The sequence below is a fragment of the Pteropus medius genome, unplaced genomic scaffold, assembly GCF_902729225.1.
Source record: "Pteropus medius unplaced genomic scaffold, Ma_sr-lr_union100, whole genome shotgun sequence".
Lineage (NCBI taxonomy): Eukaryota > Metazoa > Chordata > Mammalia > Chiroptera > Pteropodidae > Pteropus > Pteropus medius.
The window spans coordinates 51,307,644-51,331,539 of NW_024344378.1; the positions used below are offsets into that span (position 1 = coordinate 51,307,644).

Below are 23,896 nucleotides of genomic sequence, written 5' to 3' on the forward strand. Positions count from 1 at the left end.
AGGGTGGAAAATGACAAGGCCATCTGCAGAATTTATAGTATTGTTGTGAGGACACTGCCACCAATTTATAATGTGAGTTATAATGTCATTTTCCCTCTTCTGGGCTTCAGTTGGCTTGTCTGTATACTGAGGCAAAGAAGTCAGCATTCTCTTGAGAAGACAGTGGTGGTTTCCCATCTAGGCTTCATCCTTCAACTACTTTTATGACTTATGGCAAGTCATTTAACCTCTTGGTGCCACAGATACTTCCTAGAAATGCTAGGGGGACAATGGAGTTAGTGACACTTAGCAAGTGTTATTATCATCCAAAGAACAGAGAACCAAGTGAGCATCATTCCTCCCTCCACTGTCTCATCCTAGAGAGGCTTCCTTCTCCCCAGAGAGAAGAGGTGCTATGGGTAAAGGCCAAGCCCTGAAGACTTCTCTCTCACTTCCCTTGGCCTGACCTCAGTTATTTGTCCCTCCACACAGCCCTTCACACTCCCTGCAACAGGAAGCACTCAGCCTTGGGAACTGCCTTCTGGAGGAGGCATTATAAACATCTTGCTCTGGGGTCAATGTAAACAGGCATGAATCCAGGCTCTGTCACCCAATAGATCTGTGACCTTGGGCCAGTTACTTAGCCTTTCTATAAGGCTAATGTGAGAATTAAGTGAGAGAATGAGTTAGAGTGCTTAGGAGGGTAGCACAGAGGAAAAGACCAATCAGTGTTGGCAATGGTAATAACATGCTCCTAAAAAGATCTTCAACAGAGAAAAGATAGATGTGTTGTCTTCTGACATGACTGAGCTCTCTGTGCCACTCCAGGAAAGAGATAGCCAACTCCTGGGAAGGCTTAAAGCAGCCTGGTGAGCATTTTCATTAACGGCCTGAATAAAGACATAGAAGGCCAGCTTATCAAATTTGAGTCTGACATGAATTTGAAAGGAAAGATAAATGAGTCCAATGAAAGTCTGATCCAAAAATCTTTCAACAGGTAGAAATGATAAGTGTTAGGCAACCAGATGGAACTAAACAGAAGAATCTAAGTCCCGTGCTTCATCTCTCAAAAGCTGATGGCACAGGCTTGATAAGGGACACAAGACTTAACAGCAGCAAGTCTTTAAAAAGATGTGGTGTTTTAACCAAGATTGAGTTTAGAAAAATCAGCAGTGTGGCAAGTCTGCAAAAGAGTTGTTGCTAACATTAATTAAGAGTTGTTGTCACATTAATAAATATATAGTGTCTACAGCAAGGGAGGTGAGAGTTTTCTATTCTACCCTGAAAAATCAGAGCTCTATTTCTGTCTTAGAAACCATTTGTCAAGAAGGATACTGATATCCTAGAACATAACTGGAAAACAGACAACAAAAATCTCAAAAACATTCATTTGTAGAATAGGTTCATCAGAATACATATGGAGATTTTTTGTATAGAAAGATTATCAGGACCCATGTCTACGGAGATGTAAAAGAAGCAAGTTTGGGCAGAGGGAGAAGTAGAATTGTACTGTAGTTGCAATGGGGGCTTCAACAAGCTTATGGGGAGCTCTGATGCTGGGATGTCCCTTCAGAGTTGTCCTGAATTGAGGATGGACCTTATTACCCTGCTTAATACCCCCATATCAACCACCTATTGGTTGTGGGCCACTCTCAGAGAGGAAACATGACCTTGGACATGGTAGCACCTTTTGGCCAAGGGCAGTTCCTGGGTTGGGGCACAAGGTCTTGGCTGGGAACTATAAACAACACTCCTGGCAACTGTGGAAATGAGTACTCAGCCCTGGAAGAAGCTCTGGGCAGTGCAACTCAGAGTCCACTACAGTCCATTCCTTGCATTGCACGGATACACCTATTTCATATAATAAGTTCTTGGAGCAGCTTATTCTGTCTCTAGGATTCTGGTTGTCTCTTTTCCTGGAGAAACTTATAAGAGGAAGGTTAGTGAGACAAACTGCAGACACCACTGCTGCAATTGACACTTGTAATCCCTTCTTCTACTGCCTATTCTGGATTTTCTTCACTAGCACTTAGCAACTGTGCTGGCCCCGTGGCTCATCTGGTGTCACAACCCAGACCTCATCCCTGAAGGGTCTGGACTCCCAGTTGCCATACTCTTCTCAGGCCTCTCTGTGTCACAGGTACTTACTTCACAAGTTACTGTGCTTCTCAATTTACCATTGAAACTGGGCAGAAAAAAACCAAGAGACTCCCCAGGGTATCACTGTAGTACCAAACATATTCTTCCCTACCCTTTTTTGTTTAGCAACATCTTTATTTTTTTCAACAATCAAGATCCCTTAACCCTGCCAGAGTAGTGACTTTTTCTCTTGTCTACTTGTCTCTCAACCTAAATAAGCAGCCCAAAGAGAATGGGTGACACTATAGCCTAAAGTTTAATGCAGTTCTTCCTGAATCCCCTGGTGGAAACATGCTCTCTGGAAACCAGGATTTCTAGACCCACAGCACCAGTGGTGCAGAGACAGGAAGCATGGGTTCCCCAAGAAGGTCCCTGGAAATGATGGTAAACAGAGATATTCCTACTTCTACTTCTCATCCCCCCACCCACTCATTTTATCTACTGGGAACACATAACACCAGAAAATGGTCACTGATTTAGAGTAAATACTACATCCTGGAGGATGATGTTTCATGCTCACAGATATCACCTCCAAACTGGTTCCAAAGGCTATTTCATCACTCTATCAGGTGGCAATGTCTGGATAGGGAGAAGTACATCATAGAGCCAGTGGTCCTATGGTCTTATGCCCACTACCACACCTCCTTTGCTGTAAAGTGATTCTCTTGAATCATGTGATTCAATGTTATATGGGATCCTGTTTTAATGGATCACTAACTCCATAAGCCATCAGACGTGGTGCTGGCTGAGGCCCTGTATGGGGGGAAGCTAAACGTATACCCAGAATTTATGTCAATTCTAATCAAAAGGAATCAATTCCTTTTTCAGAGTGAAAGAGGTTCAATGTAAGGAATTTACCATCAAATGGTCAGTTGATCTCCTTGAAGGATGGTGCCATATTGGTGCATCAGCATTAGTCTCTGTAACTACCAGGGTAGACATTGGACAATGGTAGTATCTAGTTTGGCTTTAGGAACCCATGTTGTTGGGACCATGTGTAGCTTCTATCCTTGTCCTATGACTTCCCTGTTCATAAGTCCATGAGGACGGCCAATGACAGAGGATGGCTGACATCATAACATCAACTATCTGAGTCATTCTGTCTGCTTGATGCTCCTTCAATGTTGAATGCTCTCTAATGGGTTGTAAAATGATACAAAAATCATACTCCATGATCGCTATCATAGTTTAATCCACATATCTCTTCTCTAGACCTTCTTGTCACTTCCCATCTTTCTCTTTCCAGGACTGTGACCAAAAGTTCAGTTTTTCATTGTTTCCCACAAATCCAGATATGTTCTACCTTGAAATATTTCTCTTTCTATGTAAAATCAATGACCAGGTGCACTGTCTAGGGCTCTGCCCACTGGCAAATTTCCCCTCTCTGCTTGTTTTCATGGCTGTCCGCAATTGGCTCTGTAGCGTAGCTTGTACCTATATACCAAGTCAACATACCTATAAACAAGGCTTGGGTTTTTTTCTTTTTAATCATCTAGTCTTAAGGGATCTCACCTATGAAGCACAGGTGGGAGCTGAGCAATAGTGGTGGATGACATGGGGATTACTAGTAGACAGCTTACTAGTGTCATCTGGTTCTGTTATGCCTGATCCTAGATGTACTATTTTGAAGTTACACCAGTCTTATGACTTGTTGGCTCTGTATGAACCCACCTCATGCTTTATGATCACCTGATGTCTCACAGTCAGGGGCTCCATCTGTACCAGTGCCCAGTAGCATGATAAGAGATTTTTTTTTTTTTTTTTTTTGAGTAGTGTATAATTCTTCACTGCAGATAGAATAGTCTTTTTCCAGAACCCTAGAGGCTACACAGTAATTTTCCTTTTGGAGCTTACCATAAACTTCACATAGCTTCTTCTCCTATCACAGATATCTAAAATACCATAGAGTTCGCCCAGTCATGTGGCTCATACAGTGGGGCTACTCACACAGCAAACTGCACCTGCTGTAGAGCTCTTTCTCACAAAGTTAGGAGTCTTCCATGTCTTTCAATAAATGGGTTGGAGCAGTTTACCTAAGCCTAGAGTATACAGACTCCAGGAGCCAAAGAGACACACTAGTTGGTGTGCTTTCTTCTAAGTGGTAGAAGGTTTGAGATGTGATAATTTGTCCTTTACTTTAGAAAGTATGTGTTGGCATGCCTCAGAACACCTGACACTGACAAGGTGGTTCTCTAATCTTTGCAGGTCCACCTTCCACGTCCTGGAGCACATGTGTCTTACCAAGGCCCCCAACATACTTGCCACTTCTCACTCCTCCAGTCTTACTGAAATGATTTCATCAATTCCACAAACCAATACAATGTACTACAAATTGTCTAGACAGTTCTAGACTTTGGGACTATATTTTGATAGAAGACAGGAGCATTAACTAACCCGGATGAAGGATCTTAAATGTATGTGATTTTCCACCCCAACGACAATGTTAACTGGTTGGCCCTCCTTCTGATAAGATATCAGAGAGCATGCATCATGTACTCAGAGCTGTCTTTATCTACTCTAGCAAAATTCCAGCAACTACAATTGAGGCTACTACTCGGTCAGATTGTGGTAGTCCACTCTCATCCATCTCATTTTTTTTTTCATTCATCTCATTTTTATGGGTTCCAGTCTTTAGGACTTTAGGACTTGAAAGAGGCTTTCACTTGGCCTTTTCCACTAAAATACCTTGAACTCCACAGTTCAAGGAACCAATGCAGGGAGTCTGCCAACCATGAGGTATTTCCATTATATTTGACATTCATGAACTGGGGAAATGTCCTGGGGTAGCTGTGTGGATGCTGTGGACTCATGTGAGTTAGATCTGTGCCAGGAATGTATTTATAACCTAACTCCATATGCATCTTCTCTAACGGTGGCCATGGAGACTTCAGGTCTCTGTTTATCAATGTCAGCTCTAGGTATTTGCCATTCTTTGGAATATAAGCCCCAAAAGGACTGGGATAGTCGTCACTGAACCCAGCCAGTCGCCATGGTGATTCAGGCTCCTTCCTTATGGAGACCTAGCATCTCCTTTAGTCAGTGGCTTCTGAGTCTGAAAATTGGCTCAGATCCAGAAACTAGACAAGGAATCATGAGTTTCTGAGTTTTGTTTTTGTTTGTTTTTCATTTTTTTCTTTGATTACATTGGGACAGATGTTTTTAGCTCCCTGATCATCCATCTTTGATTTCTTTTGATTTTGTATATTGAACAATACCCTTGTTAGCTGCCCCTAGGGTAGGGTGAGCAACTCAACCCAATCTGAGCAAGACTTTCTTGGTTTTAGCACTGAGAGTCACCTTTCCCAGGAACTGCCTCAGTCCCAAATAAAAAACACAGTTGATCATCCCACCTTAAGGATGTCATGTTCTCCAGTCTTACCCATAAACCTGAAGGTCAGGCCTGGCTACCACTCTGACCTTACTTCTCATTGCAATCACTGTGCCCACCTTGCTCCTGACAGATAAGCACTGCCATCTGGCCTTTGTTCTTTCCTAAGAAACTAATTGTTAGCAAGAAGTTCAGGTCTATAAGGACATCTCTTATAGCCATGCCTGGCCTACAGACAACACCCCTCTTGATGCTGGTACCTCCTCACCATCACATCTCTTATTGCCTTGCTAAATGGAGTGTTGTTGGGGCCCTTCTGTGGGATATAGTTAGTTGGTAGGTTTTCTGGCCTTACATAGATTATCTTCTCTAGCATGCTCACTCCTCTGAATGTTTTGATTCCTTCTCCTGCCATCTGCCATGGTAATTCTGGCATTTCTACTTCGTATAATATGGGCCAAGCTTCCAAGAGCCACTTGAGCAGCATGCTAGCATCATCTCCCCAGGTGCTTGCCAGGGTGTAAAATCCTATATCAAGGGAGAAGTTCCCATAATGATAAACTCACTCATTCAGCTTTATATTCAATCCCTCTAATTCAGCACCCTCATTTTGTTACACATACACCCTTGGGTCCTGCCAGTACATGTGGTGGGCCCTACACCTCTTCTGGCACCAACTTCCTTTTCTCTGGCTGGTTTTTGTGGTGACATGGCCCCAGTTCCTGGCCCAGAGGGGAATGGGTTAGCTCCTGAGTAGAAAAGATGTTGCCTTCGAATTGGAGGCCACCACATTATCTTCAAGCAAGAAGAGGATGCTGGGAATACCAAGGGCTCAGCAGGTCTAGGGTTAAAAAGTTCTCAAGTTCACTGACCCAGATATCCTCATCCCAAATCTCACCATCCCACTCCTTCCTAACCAGGGCCATGACCTTGGCATAGCAGACTTACCCAGAGTGAGAATTCAGAATGCAGTCTTCTCTGAGCTCCACCCTTAGAATTAAGTCTGCGTCCTGCACCTCAGCTTTCTCTTCTCTCCAGCTGCTGGAGAAGTGAATCTCTTTATATGTGGCCAAGGAAGCCCAATGACTTTCACAAGTTGCCTTAAAATGATAATTAATCACCTTCAGCCTTTTTTTTTTTTCAGATCCATGGATTGCACTCAGCAAGAGCCATCCAATTCCATTGTCCTTATAATTACTAATTTCCTCAATCCTCTCAACCTCCTGAAATATGCAACCTGCCCTGCATTCCCTTCCAGCAGAATCTCATCCCAGTTTCTCCAGCAGGAAAACGTCTTAACAATTGCACCATCATCATTGCAGGCCAGGAGATGTCAGTGCATCCACCACCAGTTATGACTCCTCATTGCCTGAGGACCAGTGGGAATCCAGTTCCACAATCTCACTTGGTGTCTGCTTCCTCAGCCAAGCTCTGATCATCTTGCATCGGTGTTCTGAGACTCTGCCACGAAGACTCACATGCAGAATGTTTATAGGGGTGTATCCTGAATCAAAGCCTATAGGGAACGATAAATGCAGGGTAGGACAGAAGGGGAGGTCGAACTGCATTGCAGTTGCAACGGAACCTCAGCCCACCTTATGGGGGTTCTAGAGAAAAGAATGGCTTTTCAGAGGTGCATCTACCAGTCATTGGCTGTAGCTGCTCCTTGGGGAAAACAAAGCCTTGGGTGAGCCAGTCTGTGGCCCAGGGCAGTTCCTGATGGGGGACTTGACCTAAAAACATCAGCAGGGAACATTCTTGGCTGTAAGAGAACCAACTCTTTGGTCCTGGGAAGAGTCTAGGCAGTGCACCTCTGCATCCACCACACAAGCCAGGGGAGGAAAAGCTAAAGGAACAAAAGCCTGGAAAGAGAATATTCCAAGAACGGCATGCTAGGCTCAGAGCTCTGAAGGATTCTCCCGTGCTCCGGAAAGCAAATTTGTTTTGTGGGCTAGCGCAGCAACAGTGGGTGATAATGATAAGAAGGCAAATTTTACCTCAATCAGGGAAAAAACTTGAGCAGTCTGACTCTTAGGAGGTAGTTTGGGGCAAACTCTTGAAGTACTGAGCTCCCCATCTCTAAGGTATGCAAGCAGAGACTACTCCAACAACTGTTGAAGCTGTTGTTGAGGAGATTTAAGCATTGGAGTGAGTCAAAATTCAACAATCTTTATAAATGCTTCATTCCGATCTTGACCTCTGTAGACTCAAGGACAATTTTTGTCTGAACAGTACAGCAGATAGTCTTTGAGTAGCTGTGCTCTTAAGCATCCATGGCAATGTCCCTACTCTGGGTCCTACTTTATTTTAGGGTTCCAAGTGAGTTGTTGGATGAGTCTGGAGAAGGAGAGGACAGGGTGGGTGGATTTAATGTCTGTGCAGCGAGCTGTGGAGTCCATGGTGACGTGGCTGTCCTCCAGAAGAAACCCTCTGCGTTCTCTGCACCAAGCCTCCTGCTGTCACTGCGTGCCCCTCCAGCTGGAACGTGCATCCACCGATTCTGTGCCCAAATGGGTGCGTGTCCCTCTGTGTGTACACAGACATGCACACAAGCTCTTCTCAACACAAATATATATTTAAGATTTACTGTTCTGGAAAACCTAGTGAATAATGTAAATGATGAAAGCCCACGTCTGGCAGAAAATATTGTTCGGGCTGCCTCATTGAAATTCAGCCTCTCATGCACACTTGGTAATACACACGCTGTATGAATTATGGATTCCGGGCTTTATCTCTCACACGACACATGAATGTTTGATAAAGATTGTTTCCAATATTATATTTTGTCAAAATGCTCATCTAAAATTCAGTCAAAAATGCTTTCCGGTAATTATGCACTGACTTCACAGGGAGCAAAGAAGGGGAGGTGGAAAGTGCCCCTCGGTTGGGTCATTGCTCTGTGTGTATGTGCGTGCAGCTTTTTTTTTTTTTTTTTTACTCTGGGTGTTTTTGCTAAAGGGGAGAGGGAGACTGACAGTGTTTGCACTGAAATTTTTATTCCTCCTGCACACTCTCATTATAGAAGCAGCTACAATAAGGTCTACCCTTCGCCTTGCAGACACTTGGTAGTTCATTTGTTCCTCAGATATTTTTAAACTCACTGCTGGCTCATTGGCAATTTGGCCTTAGTCTGGCCTCCCAGCAAATCACGCTCCCCAGAGCTTCCAGCTGATCTTCTTCACACACATTCTGAGCCCCTACTCCTCAGTCCTCTCCTTCCTTCAACGGATCTTCATCTCTTACAGCAGAGATGGCAAATTCTTAGTGTCCAGTCTGTCAGCTCTACTCCTGCAGCCACAGCAGGTATCACTAGTGATCCTATCATTCTTCCCCACAACTCTACCTCAGAATCCTTCTTGACACATGTTCCAGGAAACTGCAATCAATCAGATGACAATGACAGAGAAAAGGAGCCATATTTATATTACAAGGTAAAACGCAACCTCTGGAACATGGCCCTCTAGGCCCTTTATGAGCTTACCATGTCCTCTCTTCCAATTTCATCTCCAGCAATTCCCTTTCCACCTCTCCAAGTTCTCTAGCTCCCTGCCTTTGCTCCTGCTTTTCTATCTGGAATGCTCTTCAGCCCCCTATCTCTTTGGCAAACTCCCACTTATACATGAAAACCTCTGTAAGCCTTCCTCCCCTCCCCCAGGCCTGGATACTCTGTGCCCTGTGATTTCAGGATACTCACTCTCTGTAGAACTGTCTCCAAGTGTTACAGGGTGTGATACCCCCAGGGAAATTTACTAATGTGGTGAGTGAGAGTTACGTTGCTGCCCAACCCAGTCAGTTACTCAAGAGGTGCATGATAAGTCACAGTGCAAAGGACATTTAGGTTCTGTGCTCACAACTAGCCCTGGCCTTCATGGAAATACAGCATAGAAGAGGGGACATTTATAACACAGATATCGAAAATGTTTTCCTTTTACCTCCCTCGGTATCAAGGACAATCACGATGTGTTTGGTAGCTATGGCTTTAAGAAAAGCAAGGTAGGAAAGCTTTAGTAGAGGTGACCAGATTTGACACCATCATCTTCACCAAAGTGCTCCTTTCTTCTGTGGGGGCCAGAACCCCCACCCCTACTCCAGTGTCAGCCTTGATGCCTCCCTCTCCCTCTGCATTCGTTACCCACCAGGAATGGAAAATCCACATCCCAGATACCCTATGAGTCCATCCATTTCTCCCTTTCCTTGCAGCCCCACTGTGTTGCAGGCCATCAACATCTGTGCTCAAGAAGACTAGAACAGCCTCCCGTGATCTCTCTGCCTCCTTCACACCTCCTTCAACCCGTTCTCCATCTGCAGCCTATATGATCTTTCTAAACCCAAATCAAATCATCTCACTTTCTGCAAAAAACACTTTAATGTTTCTCCATTTCTCATAGGCTAAACTTCCTCCTGTGGCTTCAAGCAGAGTATTCACAACACTGAGTAATCAATAAGGCCTGGGCATCTGCCCATCAGAAGAGATGCGGGGAGGGAGGCGGTGAGCTGAGGAACACAGGGTTCTTGGAGGGGGGAGGCAGGCAAGGAACACAAGGTTCTTAGTGTTGAGGATTAGCTAAAGGTCAACAGGAGTCATAGGCCTGGGACCAAGGTCCTGTACTGACCACTTTCTGCAGCCACTTCTCCCTCTCCCCACCCTTCTACTCCGTCCTCCAACCACTCACTCTCTCACCTCAATGCCTTTGCTTTGCTATCTAGTTTTCTGTTGTCCTGTCACCAGAGAGGACCCCATCTAACAGCAGAGATCTGGGCACAAAATAGGTGTTTTAAAAACATGTATTGGATTTAACAGAAGGCCAAGAAATGCAGCAGCCCCAGGGGTCCATCAGGAAAGGCTGTGGCAGCAGCAAGCCAGACTTCCCACGTATCAGCCAGGCGTGTGAGCTGGGTCTGACAAATGCAGCACTAGTAATGTGGTAGCATGTGAGAAAGGGTGCTGACAGCTCCTAAGCCAAGCACTGAACAAACGTTGTTCTACAGCCATTGAATATTTCAATATAACTCTGCTGTAAGAATTACAGCCCCGGATTTCAGCTATTCCCAGGAGGGCTGGGAGCAGAATATGCCAATAGGAAAAATCCCTGTGAGAATCTCTGGGTATGTTTGTTGTGTAGTTTATGTATATCTACAGTCTTCCTGTCTTTCTTCCACAAACGCTGCCTGCCTGCCAATTCTGTATCAGGCACCACACTGAGAACTGGGGGTACAAGATGAAGACAACAGCTCCAGCTTTCAAAGCTTTCCCATTCCAGTGGGTAAGTCAGTCTGGCTATCAGACAGGTGCTGAGGGGTCAGGAGAGGTTGGCCAGGCTGGGACAAGAACCTACACACAGATGAAGGACCCAGCCGAGACGGCATTGTTGATCCTAGTTTCTAGGGGAAAAGGGCATCAGGGCTAAGGCCTTAAGGATAAGAGTTTGCTGAATGAGGGTGGAAGGAAAGGACTGAGAGGCCTTTCAGGCATCAGAAGCAGTATATCCAAAGGTCCAGAGGCTCGAGTGAGCACTGGGGTGCTGAAAAATCTACAGAGAGTTCAACAAGGCCAAAGCCAAGAGCCAGATGAAAGGTTCTATGTGTTGAGATCAGGAATTTGGACATTGCCCTGAGGTTTTAAGAGGGCAGTGTGCACACAGGTCACAGAGGAAGTCAAAGCCAGAACTGGACCTTGAACCTATGCTTCTCTTTTGCAACTATTTCTTGTCTTGTCTTCAACTCCTCCCTTCCCTGTATGTGCATGTCATTCCCCTAAAGAGGAGTAGAAGTCCTCGATCTATTGAATCTAGGTGGCCTGTGGCTTCTCTGACCAATGGAATTAAGTGGAGGTGAAGCTATGCAAGATCTAGTCCAAACCTTCAAGAGAATTGGAAGTTTCCACTTCCCTTCTGGGTACACTTGCTCAGAGAGAAGCTAACCACCATGCAAAATGTCTGACTTCCCCTATGAGGAAGCCCAAGCTTGCCATGCAAAGAGGCCTCATGGAGAGAGAATAATGCCAGACAGAGCCACAGCTGTCCCAGCCTAAACACCAAACATATAATAAGTGAAAGAACCATCTTCGACATTCCAACCCCAGCAAATCTCACAGAGATCAGAGACCCTAGACAGCTGTCTTTAGTTAATTTGTCACAGCCATCTCCAGCTGAAGCACCAGACATGGAGAAGAGACAAGGCATTCCTGCTGTGCTCCAGAAGAATTCTTGTCCCAAAAGATCATGAGCATAATAAAATGGATGTGGTTTTATGCTTAAAGTTTTAGAGTGGTTTGTTATCTGCAGTAGGTAACTGAATTATCAACCCATTTATAACAGCGAGAATGTGTTCAGCTGCATGTAACAGAAAATCCATCTGCAGTGGTTTAAATTTAAGAAAAAATAGGGAGCATTTTCTTAGGGGGGAAAAAAAACAGAAGAAGGTAGCTACTCAAAGTCTCTAGGAAATCAAAGCTAGCATATTTACAATACTATCAGCCTTTCCTGCAAGCTGACAAGATAGGTGCTATAGCCCCAGATATCATGTTCTAGTTCCAAGTAGGAGGAAGGTGGAGGGGGAAAGGGCTATACCAGTCATCTCAGCCTCTTTTTATTAAGAGAACCAAAGGCTCCCCAGAACCATCACCAGCAATCTTCTTTGGACTTGGGTCATGTGATCTTTCACAAATACAAAAGAGGCAGAGAGAGTAGGTAGTGAAATTATCATGAGTGGCTTAGACTATGATTCACTGCTACCCCAAACAAAATTGAGGTTCCATTAAACTAAAGAAAGAACAAATATTGAATAGACAGGCAGCCAAGTTTGTCTTATCAGTGAAGTCTTCTTTTTTAACTGTTTTTATTGAAGTTTAATTGACACAAAATAAACTATATGCCATAGTTAAAGTATGATTTGATCATCTTTGACATATGTTTAATCCATGAGACCATCACCACAATTAAGATAGCAAACATATCTATCAACCTAAAGGTTTCTGGTGTCCCTTTTAATTCCTCCCTCCTGCCCTTCAACCCCGTCCAGGAAACCAATAATATGTTTTCTTTTACTGTAGATCAGCTGACACTTTCTACAGTTTACATAAATGGGTTACACAGCATGTGCCTTTTTGCCTGGTTTCTTTTGCTTAGCATAATTATCTGGAGATTCAGTCATGTTTTTGTGTATCAATCATTCGTTCCTTTTTATTGATCTCATTGTATGGATATGCTACAATTTGTTTTTCCATTTACTGATTGATGGACATTTGTGTTTTGGGCTATTTTAGATAAAGCTGTTATGAACATTTGTATATAAATCTTTATAGGGACATACACTTTCTTTTTTCTTGAGTAAATTCTTAGAATCGGACTGGCTAAATCAAATACTAGGTGTATGTTTAAATTTTTTTAAACTGCCAGGCTGTTTTCCAATGTGGTCATACATTTTATATCTCCACAATGTATTCCCACAGCGCATGAGAGCTCAGGTCCTCCATATCTTCACCAATACTTGTTACTTCCTTGCTTCTTAATTCCCTTAAGGGCTTCGGTCCAGGCCATCTTTGAAGAGATCCTCTGCTGTCCTAGTAAACACTAAGGAAAGGAAAAGGAAATAAATGCATTTTAAAAAAATAACTTCCACGTGCAAAACATTTTCACATACATTATCTCATTTAATCCTAGTAATAGTATGCTATGGTTATTTTTTTTTCCCACCTTACTAATGAGGAATAGTCCCTGAGAGGCCTGGTGCCATGCTCTTAGGTCTGCACAGCCCCAAAGCCCTTGCCTTTTCTCCTTTTCTTTCTGTGGCTTGGGCCCTCTCTGCCTGCAGAGATGACTTCCTTCTGGAAGGCAAAAAGAAGATGACTTTCAGTATATGGCAGTAGAAAGATTTGGGATAGGAGGCTCCCACAAAATAGACATTAAAATCAGACCAAGGTAGAGGTCAGTAATGACCCCAAAGGGGGTCTATCTTAAGCCAATTTTCCAAGAAGCAGGAAAAAAAGTGAGAAAACAAATCCAAGTAGAAACCACACGGTGAATCCCCAGAGACATCGTAGCATATTAAAGGAAGCTCAGGTAGTTTAGAGCAAAGGTATATGCAGGCTGGCCAAGAGGTGAAGCTTGAAGAGGCTTGAAGAGGCTGGCATGAGGGTCATGAGAAAAAGTCAGGATGGATGACCTTGATCCTAAAAGCCAGAAGAAACCATTGAAGATGTTGAGCAGAGGAATGAAATGGCAGTCCTGTGATTTAGAACATTCCCTGGAGAGGATACAGTAGAAGGGGCTCTCTTAGAGCAGGCGGGCCAGGGAAGGGGTTATTTCAAACTTCAAGAGATGAAGGGAGAATGATACAGTCCTGAACTAAGGTGTCTGTGGGACACCCAAGAGAACATGTCTAGAAAGAGAGAATGGAGTTCTGATCTGAGGTACAGATAGAGTGAGTGGAGTCCTTTGTATATAAGTAGTCATTTAAGCCACATGTGTAGATGAGGTCACCAAGAACCTTGTATAGAGTCAAATTGAGATGTCAGCAGAGGACGATGGGAAGAAACAGTCAGAGAAATAAAAGCCTACACAGGAAAGAAGGTGTCAAAGAAAGAGAGGGCAGAGTGAGTTTCAGGAAGGAAAGAATGGTCAACATTAGCCAAGGTCATAGGGAGTCACGAAATGTAAGTGCCCATTGCCTTGGCTCTGAGGCAAATCATAGAGGTTCCCAGTGACAGCTGTTTAAGTGGTATCTGAAGATGAAAGTCAGGTATGGTCACTGAGGAGTAATTCTTTGGTACAGACACCAGGAATGCACTCCCAGAAAGCCTTAGAAAATGAAGATATCAGTCATTTGCTAGAGGGAGATCTTAAGCAAAAAGACCAAGATGAAGAAACTAGAATATGTTTATAAGCTGTTAGGAAAAATAAAAACAAGAGAAATGGGTTGAACAATCAGAACACCAAGAGAATGTAGCATGGAGCAAGTTTCTGGAGAAAGAGGGAGGTGGCCAGACTCAAAGCAGAGGTTCTGGGATGAGCCATTAGAAGGGAAGAGAGATGAATGAGAAGAAGAAAGCAGAAAGTGGATTTTGATGGAAATACATTGATATGAGGTGGGGCAAAAACTTAAGGAATAAAATAGACAAACCACTAGCTAAAGTAATCAATAAAAAAGCACAAATACACATAATTAGAAATGAGAATGGGAAAATAACCACATACAGAGGAAATTAAAAGAATTATAATGGATTACTCAGTTTAATGCTTTGAAAATAAATTTGAACACATGGACAAATGGGTGTTTTCCTAGGAAACATAAATGATGAAAACTAACCCACAAAGATAAGAAATCTAAACAGTCCAATCACGGGAGAAGAAATGGAGGATGTTGTCAAAAGCCACTATCCAATTAAAATACGAGATCTAGACAGCTTCACGGGTGAAATCCATCACAATTTCAATAAGCAGGTAACTGAAATGCTATTAAAACCACTACTAAACATTGCGGAGAGGGGCAGGAGGGCTTTAAAATCCATCTAAGAATCCAGTGTAATGGTGAAAACAAAATCTTAAAAAGGACAGAAAAAGTACTATAGTCCTATCTTTAAGACACTATAAATTTAAAAAACTAAATAAAATATTAGCAAATAGAACACATGTATTTTAAAAGGATAATATGCCACCACCACATGGAGATTATTCTAGTAATGCAAGGATGGTTCTCTATGAAAGAATCAGTTAATGTAATTCATAATATCAAAACATCAAGAAAGTAGTTGATAAAAATTCAGCTTTGATTCCTCACTAAAAACTCCTAATAAAATAATATAAAACTTCCTTAATATGAATATATATTCATATTCTTACAGCAAACCACTAGAATTTTTCCATTAGAGTCAGGAACAGGCAAAGAATGCCCACTACTGTGAATTGCAATAATGTGCGTCTTCACCCCTCTCCATATCTAGTCATTAGCCATGTAATTTTGCAATTTCTCCTAATAAAGACAGATCTTTCTCATCCTGATGTTGAGCTTGGTCACACATTTTGTTTAGGCTTGTGGATAGAGGGCCAATTCCAAGCACTGATTTAAGAAGCATGATGTGTTTCTACTCAACACTTGCTTTTTTCCATCATTGCCATAGAACAGGAGGCCATAGTTTGTTACCTGGTCAGGGAGGATGAGAGACACATGAAGCAGACCTAGACCCAACCCTCAGCCTGCAGCCAAGCCCAGTCAAGCCCAGTCTGGATCAACCCACCATCAGTCCACCTGCAGACACATGAACAAGGATAAAAGCTTGTTTTTAACCACTGAACTTTGAGTAGCTTGCTATGCAGTCTTATTTTGACTATATACCCACTGTCTGAGACACCCACTGTCATGACTGTTATAAAACATTGTTTCTGACCTACTAGCCAATAAAACCAAATAAGAGAAAGAAATAGGAGGTACAGCATTGAAAGGATTCAAGATTATTATATTTATTGATCACCTGATGGCACACTTTTAAAACACAGGAGAAAACCCCAATTTTTAAAAAAAAAGTTGTGGAAAACATTGGAAGACTTTACTAAAAATTAATATATACAAAAATTAATTGCTTTCCTATATAAAACAACCAATTAGAAAATAAAATGGAGAAAATATCCCATATTTTCCCAAATACTCTGAAATATAGTTAACACAAACGGTGCCTTATCTATAAGGGGAAAATTTCAAACTCTGCTGCAGGACACAAAATAAGACTTCAATAAATGCAAATGCACCCTGTTCTTGGATTAGAAGAATCATGTTGTAAATGTTCCAATTCTCTCTAAATTAATCTATATTAGTGTGAGCCAAAAATACCAAAAGTTAGCACAGGCATGTGACCGAGGCTCTGCCAACCAGATGCCCCTACGTGAGACCTGGATTAGGGGAAAGTAACAGGTGAAGAGGACGCTGCACATGATCTGAGTTTAATGGGAGAGGTGGTAGAGGCACCACTCCCCAGTGCCATCAGAGAAGGCTTTGTATTTGTGCCCATCATGGGGTGGCAGCAGCCGTGGCTTCTTCTCCAGAACGGCCCACCAGGGAGGTGAGTGCAGGCTTCCTGGATGCCCAGCCACCATGTCCACATCTCTGGCCTTCCTGGAGACACTGCAAACTGCCCAACAGTCCTTCATAAATTATTTTTCTGCTCTAACTCTCAGAGTAGTTTTCTTTATTTGCAACCTTAGATCCTGACGAAATGAATAGAATATAAGGGCCAGAAATAGATTATACACATCTGGAAGAAATATCAATGACTGTTAGCATTTATTGAGCACCTACTCTGTGCCAGGCACTGTTCTATATGCTTTAATTATCTCATCAGCCCTTACAAGCACCCTATGTTGTAATTCTCATTTTACATCTCTGGTACCCAAGGAACAAAGAAGTTTCTGCAACTCATATATAACAAAGTTGACATTTTGGTTCATTAGGAGAAAGAAGCATCACTCAATAAATAATTTGAGGCTAGCTACCCATCTGGAAAAATAATGTGATTCTCTCCTTCACTCCTTTCATTAAAATTAATTCCACATAGATCAAATTGGAAAGAAAAAAATTAAACAATAAACAAAAACATGAGAATGTTTTTAAAATATTAGAGGAGGCTTTTCTAAGATAGACAAAAAATTCAGAAGCCACTAGAATATTGACAAAGTCAATCACATTAACATGAAACAACTTATCAGGGCAAGGGAGGGGAGTAGAGACAAACCTAGATTACAATAATTGCAACCCAGAATTCAATGGGCTAATATATGTAAAGAGTCTCATCAATCAATAAGAAAACAAGAATCCAATGTAAAGAAAGGGCAAAGGCATTAACTAACAATTCACTGAAAATATACATACAAATGACTTATAATACTTCATACTTTTAGTAAAAAGTAAAATAAAGCAAGAGTGTGATATAGGTGATACTTGTTTCACCTACACCTAGAATGATAGGTGAAACTATCAAACTGATAAAGACTGAAAAGCTTGATAATGTGTATTGGTGAAGAGGGCATGAGGAAATAGGTGTGTTCCACTGTTAGGGAGTAATTATCGTGTGAGGAAATCTCTCTAATAAATATTTAAAAATTCACATACCTGCAATTCTACTTGTAGAAATTTACCCTGTAGACACACTTATGCATGGACATAAATACATACGTACATAAGGTTTGTGGTGACATTGTTTGTAACAGCAGAAGCCAGAAAACAACTTAAAAGAAAGAATAAGAAACATTGTCTTTAAGATAAAATAGTTTTTAAAAAATCAAGGTGCACAGCACCATATCAACTAGAGGTTGTCCAGTAGAACTCTCTGTGATAATAGAAATTTTCTAGATTTGTGCTGTCCAATACAATAGCCACCAGCCACATGTGGCTAGCAATGCTTGATATGTGGCTAGTATGATTGAGAAACTGAATTTCTAATTTTAATTTTAATTACTATCAATCTAAATTTAAATAGTCTTTGGAGTTGGATAAAGCAGGCTAGAAAATGTTCACAATGACATGTAGTAACAGTCATTGCCAAGGTGAATTGGGATGTCAGGTGTCTGTGGGGAGAAAACGAGTTAGTTATGTGTCCATTTATATTAAGAGTTAGTTATGTGTCCATTTGTATTTTTAATATTTGAATTATTGACCATGAGTGTAATGACATATTCGATATTACGCTAAGTAATGAAAGTTCAAACAGGGAAGTAGAGGAAGCTCTTGAGTGAGCCTTAGGTTTTTTCCATGAAATAGAAGTCATAGTTGCTTATGAGAGTACAGGGAAGGTTCATGGGCAACGGGATTCCTGGGGAGACGCAGTTGCTCGGGTCAGAGATCGAAGAGAAGAGAAGGGGCTGACTAACCACAAATAAAGGAATCCTAAGCTATGGGGAGCATCCTGTTGCAGTTGGAGGCCATCATTCACGAGGGATAAAAGCCACAAGGTTAAATGATTTTGACAGCAGCCCAAGTGTAGAAACTAAGTCAAACAATTGGATTACTTACAAAGAGACATGTAAATAGAAAAATTGAAGAGAAAGTGATGGATTGGATTTGGAGAGACAAAAAAGGCAGAATCTATAGAATCTGACAGCCAATTTGATGTGGGGACTGAGTGACAGAAACCAGCTTAAGATGACTCTCAACTCTTGACCTGTATGACTAAATTGATATTGGGGCCATTGGGAAATAAGGTTTATAGGAGGAGCAGATTTTAGAGGAAAAGATCATAAGTTCAGTGTTGGCATGTTGATCCAGGTGGAAATTTCTAGAAGCCTCTAGATATTTAGATTTAAAGCTCAGAAGAGAAAACTAAGCTAGAGAGATCCATCTGGGAGACAGCTGGAGATGGGTGATCAATGAAGCCAAGAAAATTGTCAGACTCACCCAAAGAGGAAGTGTGGCCAGGGGCAGAGACCCTGAGAGCACTAATACTAAAGCAAAATGCTGAGGAAGAGGAGCCAGGAAAAGACGCTGCAAATGAGCATAGAGGGAACAAGTCAGGAGGGAGAACTGGAGGAAATAGTCTACAAGGTGAGATGCCACAGAAAGGTCAGGTAAGACAGGGCACTGAAAAGTCCATTGCACTTGGCAATTAGGAGGTCATTTGGTGACCTCAGTGAGAGCAATTTCAGGGAAGTACTGAGAGGGAAGACATGATTTCAGTAGGTTGAAGGGTTAAAGGGAGATGAGAGAGTGGAGAGCATGAGGGGAAGTTCTTGTTATGCCTGGACAATTGGCTATGAAAGGAAGGAGACGAAAGGAACAAAATCTAGAGGGCAGGCTGAGTGGAGAGCTGTTACTTTTTTTGTTTGTTTTGCTGCTTTAAGATGAGAGAGACAGGGTAGGATTATAGACAGTGGCAAAGGGTCTCTAAAGAAACGAGTGGTGATTAATGAAAATGAGGTCTGTGAGGAGTCAGGGAGGGGTGGGCTCTGTGATGCACAGGGAGGTTAAAGACCTGATCAGGATACCTCCTCTAAAAAGGAGAGGAAGGAGGTCTGACTCCAAAATGAGATATAGAGTGGGAGGCTGGAAGCTTAGAAAGTATTTTTACCTGAAGACCTCGATTTTCTCGGTGACATCAGAGGTATGATCATGGGGGTAGGAGAGGGCAAAGGACAGTCTTAAGTAGAGCAGGGTAGGGCTGAAGTGAATAAAAATGGCTGGCTTTTCTGAGGGTTTAGTGGAGAATGGGGTCATCAACATAAAGGGGGCCAGGTGCCCTGGTAGAAGTCTAGCCTTCTCCAGCAGTCACAGCAACATAGGACTACTATAGATCCTGAGTCACATCTGGCAGGAAGACCCAACCAGCAAGGGAGGGAGCAAGAGAGAGTGGCTAATGGTATGAGTTTGGATTCACAGACACATCCAGTCCACTCACTACTGTGCAAATTTGAACAAGTTCTCCTACCTCTCTGAGTCTCATCAGCAAATGGTATTAATCTCTACCACCTCATAGGTAAAGCACTTAGCCTAGAGCTTGACACCCAGAACGTTTGCATTAAAGTTCAGCTATATTATAATTTATAAACAATATTGGCATAAAGATGCTGAAGGACCTGGAGAGAAAGGTAGAAATAATATTTCATGGAGTTTATATGAGATAGCAAAGTGAAGGCAGGAGGAATTGATGAACAAGCATTAGAAAACTATGGCCTGAGGCCAAATCCAACCTACGCCCTGCTATTGTAAGTAAAGTTTTATTAAACTCAAGCATGCCCATTCTTTATGCATTATCTCTGGCTGCTTTTGTGTTACAAGAGCAGAGTTGAGTAGTTTCAGCAAAGATTGTTTAGCCCTCAAAGCCTAAAACCTTTACCATCTGACTCTTTAAGAAAAAGTTTGCAACTCTGGGCCAGAGGATAGGAGAGTTGGATGGATAAAAAGGAGATAACAACCCAAAACAGGAGTAAATGATGAAAAGATCTGGAAAGATAGAAGGTTGAAGTTAGAGAGAATAAGACTAGAGATGTGGGTGTCTGAGGTGGACCCCTGCTGAGGGATGGGCAAGGAGGAGTGTGTGCCTCTAGCAAGGGCTGGATAAGAACTGTTGGAACTCAGGAGACTGATTCAGGAATTATTAGGCTCTCATGAGAGAATTGATGACTCAATGGATCAGTGGATCAATAGATAGAATTACCCATGTGGATGGGGGTAAGAGCAAGGACAGAGAGACTTTCAGTCACATAACATGGTTTCCAGGAAGTCACCATAAACACCTCCCCCAAAGCCATTCTTCTCTTCTTTGCCATCAAAACTTTGATTTTGTTCAGAGTGACAATATGCACTATTACTAGGGATGAGTCATAACTGGTCTAGGCCAACTGACTAATCACATTCCCTATGGGCTGATGTTTACTTTCCCAGCCTGCCTTGCAGCTAGTAGTGGTCACATGATGAGTTCTGGCTAATGAGACATCTTGGAAAGTGAGCTCGGGGCTTCTGGGAAAGATTTTGCTTTTCTGATGCGAGATTTGTTGGTGCTGCCCTCCTCCCTTTCTTGCCTTGACCAAAGAGCTGACATTTGGGGATGTGGCAGCTGTTTTGCAACCACGAAGCAACCTATCTGTGGACATGCACTCAAGGTGACATGCTGAGGATGTTGGCGCAGAAAGAAAGAGCCTGGGCTTTGACAGCATTGTTGAACTCCTGCCCACCTCGAGACTTCTTAAGTGAGATAAAGAAATGACTTTATTGCTGAAAATTTTTTTTTAATTTTATTCAAAGACACTCAGTTGAAAGAAGGAAGAGACAGAAGTTCAGAGGTGGTAGTTTGGAGAATTGTATGCCATTGGGTGCAACAGAGAGGAAGCAGACAGAGGGCTTCTGTGAACAGAAGGAGTCACAGAGGGATTTGTGAGTACAGATGGAAAATGGGTGGTTAAGAACAGATATGAAGAAGTTTGGGATGCTGGCTTGTGGATTTAGGGTTTATTTTGCAGGTGATGAGGAAAGGTCACTAGAAATTTTTCTAAATCATATAGATCATAAGCTTGATGTAATTGAATTTGCTAAGCTTTGTCCTTGAAATATTTACTTTTCTTCAAAAGAAAAAAAGGCAATGAATTAGTATGACTGTAATAGTTTTATCTTTTTTATAATTATAAAAGTGAAATATCTGTAGATAATTTAGAAAGCACAGGTAAAGCAAAAAGAAGAAAACGTTTTGGGTGTTTGATCTGAGGGCTGATATTTCAGAGAATGAAGCAGAAGCAGAATGGGTTGACAGAAATTGGGACAGGAAAAAAGAAGATTCATTATAACTCTCCTTCCCTAGGCCTTAGTTTTCTCATCTGTAAAATGAGCAGATGGGACTGCAGCTAGGGAAGAAGTCTCCATCCAGCCTGATAGCTCAGGGGTACTTTAGGAGGGATGCCCTCTGAGCTATTAACATGCACCCTACACATGCCCTGGCTAAAGATGAGAGCCGTGGTTCACAAGCACAAAACCATCTTCTCAGGTTCATACCGGGTGGCCGTTGATCCCCTACTTTACAGATGTGAGTAACAGGCTTGGAGGAGATAAAGTGATGACCACAGCCCTAGAGCTGTCACATCTCAGAGGTCAAAATCTACATCCAGTGCTCACTTCTCCTCTCCACTCCCTGAAGCTAGCACCTTCTCTCCTCTTTCTGGTCCTTACTTCCTTCAACTGTTCAGCCATCTGTCCCCAGACTTGGAATGAGGGCTTGTCTGGAGGACAGCACCACAGTCTCCAGGCTCAGTGCAGAGAATTCAAAGGTCCCTCCCCAGAAAGAGGTCTCCACAAGCTGCCCTGGACAGTGGTGAGGTCATTACCACCTGTTTTGGTGGCATGTATGTCTGATAACTGAAAAGGCTGGCTTTCCCCACCATGCCACAGCTGAGAAGCTAAGAATTCAGGGACTAGCTTAGAGTTTATGTGTCTGGTGTTAAAAATCAATGGTTTCCCTCCTCAGGAGACACCCTCAGGGGCAAAACAGAGCAAATCGCTGATTAGCTTCTGTGTGTGCCCTGGCAGATGATGAAGCAGCCCAGAAACAAGTCATACATAGTAATAAAGTGCCCTTCACCTGCTGTCCCTGTGCCAGAGAGCTGCTCCCTACCCCTGACCCCCACGGTGCTGGGCTGTCACTCGCCCCTGATCACTGAGAGTGACTTAGGCATGGAGGCTGCCTGGGGCTCTGCCAGGAGGGAGGAATTTGGAAATATAAGATGGAGAAGTTGCTTAGGGGATCTGTCTGGCTGAGGGGGGTCTGTTGATTAATGCTGAGTCAACGAACTACTGTAGATTACCCATCACTGTACCACTCCCCTGGACACAGTGCCCCAGCTCATCAACTCTATGTCACTTTACTCCCCCTATAAAACATTCCAACTCTACTCATAAAACTGGAGCATGTCACAAAGAAAAAAAAAAATCAGTGTCAGGGACTAAATCGCTCAAGTGTTTAGTACTCACTGCTGGAAATGTCCTCAGCACTTTTTATGAATTGACTCATACTCATTAGGTATTCACAGCAACCTCATGAGATAGGTGCTCTTACTGTGCCATTGTAAAGGTAAGAAAACTGAGGCACAGGGAGGCAGGAGGAGGAGGTTAAGTAATTTGCGTGTTTAATAAGTGGCAACAATGAGATTTGAACTCAAGCCTTAGCTCAGATCTGGAGCTCTTAACTATGTTACTGCTCCCCCCAGCCCCACGGTCCCCCCACCTTTGCCTCATTTTAGAGATGAGGACACTGAGAACAGAGAATCAGCAGAGACTGTCCCAAGTTTACCTAGCCAGGAAGCCCTGCTGAGGCCCAGAGCTCACGCTCTCATCCAACCTTCGATCACTCCGCGGTGTCACTTGCTCTCTTCTCAGAACAGCAAAACCATGCAAATTGAAGTTAAAAATCCAAGACTTCTCAGAGCTTCAGGACCTGTAAACCAGGAACTAGCATCCTGGGACCTCCCACTTCACAAAATGTCAGTAACAACAGATGAGCAAGCACTTTCACAGTTTACAAAGCCCTCTTATGATCATGCAGCACCTGATCCTTAAGACAACATGGGAAAGTAAGTGCAGCCTTGGTCTCCACTTTACAGCCAAGGAAACTGAGATCTTCACTGTAGGACAAGAACTGGTATGTCCCCAGCACAACCCAAAGGCAGGCCATCTGCCATCCCATGAACCTTCTGCTGGAAACATTGTCCCTGATCCATCTGGAGGAATTGCCAGTGTCTTCCTTACAAACTTACCAGGCCTTCTTATAGCTCAGATACTCCACAGCCTCAAGCAAATGGATGATAAGACACAAGCCATTGTTCTAAACCAGCAGAGCTTGCTCTGCTCACCCTTACCAAATGTTAGGAGTCTGTTGATAGCTCCCTGAGCAGAGATGAGGTCTCAAACATATTTGTATCCCACAGAACATACATCATAGGGCTTTTTCATCAATATAAAGAGAAAGGAAGGGATGTAGGAAAAGAG

General features: G+C 42.8%; 1 long non-coding RNA gene across 1 annotated transcript in view; it reads right to left on the reverse strand.

The window, feature by feature from the left end:
* Nucleotides 1-12,255: 12,255 nt before the first annotated feature.
* Nucleotides 12,256-23,896, reverse strand: part of LOC120609578 (uncharacterized) — an 85,746-nt gene continuing 74,105 nt past the window's right edge. Inside the window, exons 2-3 of the long non-coding RNA XR_005654800.1 lie at nt 13,141-13,271; nt 12,256-13,017 (exon numbers count right to left, since the gene is read on the reverse strand). This is a non-coding gene — a long non-coding RNA (uncharacterized LOC120609578). The remainder of the gene's footprint in view (nt 13,018-13,140; nt 13,272-23,896) is intronic.